Source organism: Penaeus chinensis, chromosome 16 (genome assembly GCF_019202785.1).
Source record: "Penaeus chinensis breed Huanghai No. 1 chromosome 16, ASM1920278v2, whole genome shotgun sequence".
NCBI classification, from domain to species: Eukaryota; Metazoa; Arthropoda; class Malacostraca; order Decapoda; family Penaeidae; genus Penaeus; species Penaeus chinensis.
Genome location: NC_061834.1, coordinates 18749394 through 18751893, shown reverse-complemented (window position 1 = coordinate 18751893; position 2500 = coordinate 18749394). Strand labels below are relative to the sequence as shown.

The window sequence follows — 2500 nt, the reverse complement described above, 5'->3', positions numbered from 1 at the left end:
TTGTTATTTTATTTGTCTTTTTCAAGAGACACAATAAGCAAATGGTAAATATGTGCATGGAAAAGTGAAAATGAGTAGATGAGGGATTTTAGAAAATATTCTTTGCTTCCTGCTGTGAACAGAAAAAGAAAACGGATTTATTACTGTTGCTGCTGCATTGTTACCAATTTCATCCAATTAAATCCACCATTTCCTCTTCTGTTTACTATCTGGAAAGTCACATTAAAGCAAACATATCTAGCGTGAAAGTGATTTATCAAATGTAGTAAATATTCCCATGATAAAAAGAGTTGAAAAGGAAGACATGAACCAGTTGACCTTGTATGTGTTTGGTGCTTTATCATAGATGTTGGCTGTATTTTATTTATATCTTATTATATTTTAGATATTTACAATTTAGACTTTCCCTGGATTGTTTTATTGAGCAAAATAACTACTGAATAATCTTGTTATTTTTGTATGATTAACGTCTGGATATAAATTACATTTAGTAAGCCTTGTCATATTTCTGTTGACGCGGAAGTATACGCGTTACTTGCTCATTTGCATAAGGAACTGATAATGTATTTATTGTCCAGTGGAAGGTTAGAATAAGCCCAGAGTTTTAATTTATGTTTAATATATTTCTCCGAGATTTCGGGACTCTAAACCTTATTGTATGATGAACTAGAGGTGAAGGGATGCATGACTGGCTACTGCCATTAGAACTGTATTGTTTCCTCAACATGCTAAACATAATCTTATAATGTACAAAACTTGGGAAACATAAATAAAATAATCAGTGATTAAAACTTCCAGTTTTACCTATCCACACTTGATATAAAACAAGAGGTATCTTACGCTTACTTTCTCTAGTCTTATTATATAGGTCTACATGCAATTTTGGATAGACAGTACATCTGTACAGTAAGAGACCTCGGTTTTATGCAAGTTCTTTTCCTTTAATTTTTGTACATGCATATATCTATGTATATACTGGTATCTCGGTGGCGGGTATGTAGTTGCTCAACTAATCATGAGGGCGCCAAGTGCGACGCGGCGCGGCCCCTCTTCACGGTCCTTGCTCAAAGGTGCTGGTGGAGGTCTTGACGGGGTGTAAATATAATAACTCGCGACGTCTGCGTGGACCCCGCGGCCACGCCACGTCCAGTGGCGGCCGGAGGTGCACGTAAATAAACCCCGAGATGGAATGATTATTAAGAAGTAAGATGGTGGTGGTGCACGCATGCTAGGATATTATTATTAACCCCCAAACACTACACTGAATAGAACATTTGAAGCCATTGACTACACTATTAACGCTGGAGGTTTAAAACACAGGACATAGCAAGAGAAATTTAATAATTTTACACACATCGAAATGGCAGGAGTTGACAAATGAAACATTTATAATTGAGCAAATGCATAGGCGGATATGGATACAAGAAAGTGTCAGCAGGAACCCAGAGTGGTGGAGGGAGGACCTGCCGGCTCTTATCAGGTTGACAGGAACCTCACAACCCGAGGGCGTTACGCTGTCAGCCTACACTTTGGGAATATATAATGATGTCACATTCTGTACGGTCTTCAAGTTCATTACCAATACTTTTGAGAAATTTGCCTAATGTAGTCCACACACAAATGTCTTCATACGCAATGTCAATCAGGATATTCATTAAGCGTTTCTATCAGATAGCGGCAGCTGATCACTCGGTAACTTTGACTATAAAGAACTTTGTCCAATGCTGCGACTGAATGTTGCTGCCGTATCAGCCCCTAAGTGCCAGGGACCGTTGCTGCTGACGCCCATTAACGCCAGGTTCTGGGAAAACCTGATTACTTTCTTTCACTGAACAACAAAAATAAGCCGGGGAAATCGGAAATGCTTACAATGGTAAGAGTGGAGATAACCTACGACAAAGGAACATTTACAGCCCTTAAACCTTTGTTTCACTTAGAGGCGAAAGTCGTGAGTCAGCTAAGCCTTGCGTTGCTTAGGGGACATGGTGGCTAATTCTGTGGTCGACCAGACGCGGTTCGGCTCCCCTCTCCTCCCCTCCCCTGCCTTCTCCCCTCCCTAACCTTCCCGCTCCCCCTCTACGCTCCCTAGCCAGCCGTCCGCCTCATCCGGGCGGCTGATGACGCTTACCCTGTTGTAAATATTATTCTTCTCCGCTTCACACATATACCTAGCCTCATGATAAAACACATGCAATAGATCGCGGATGGCAATGCTAGTTGCACAGCTATCGGCTCCCGTTCGTAGTTGTGAACGGGCAGTCAATCTTCCTTTCCACTTGGTATGTCTCTCGCTAGGGCTCCTGGCGTTGATATGGTTCAAGAGATGTGTGCCACGAAGGATAAAAGTGTTATCTTTTAAGTGTGTCTGTTTCAGAAAGGAAGTTGTGTTCTTTGTAACTGTTACTAGGAGTGTAGAATGGTGAGTGAGAGGGAGCGAACGAACGGGTGGTTGAATGATAGTATGCTCAGGCTACCTTAGTGTTTATTTCGATAACAAGTG

General features: G+C 41.3%; 1 protein-coding gene across 1 annotated transcript in view; it reads left to right on the top strand.

The window, feature by feature from the left end:
• LOC125033189 (titin-like) overlaps positions 1-2500 on the top strand; it is a 249636-nt gene that overhangs the window by 154734 nt on the left and 92402 nt on the right.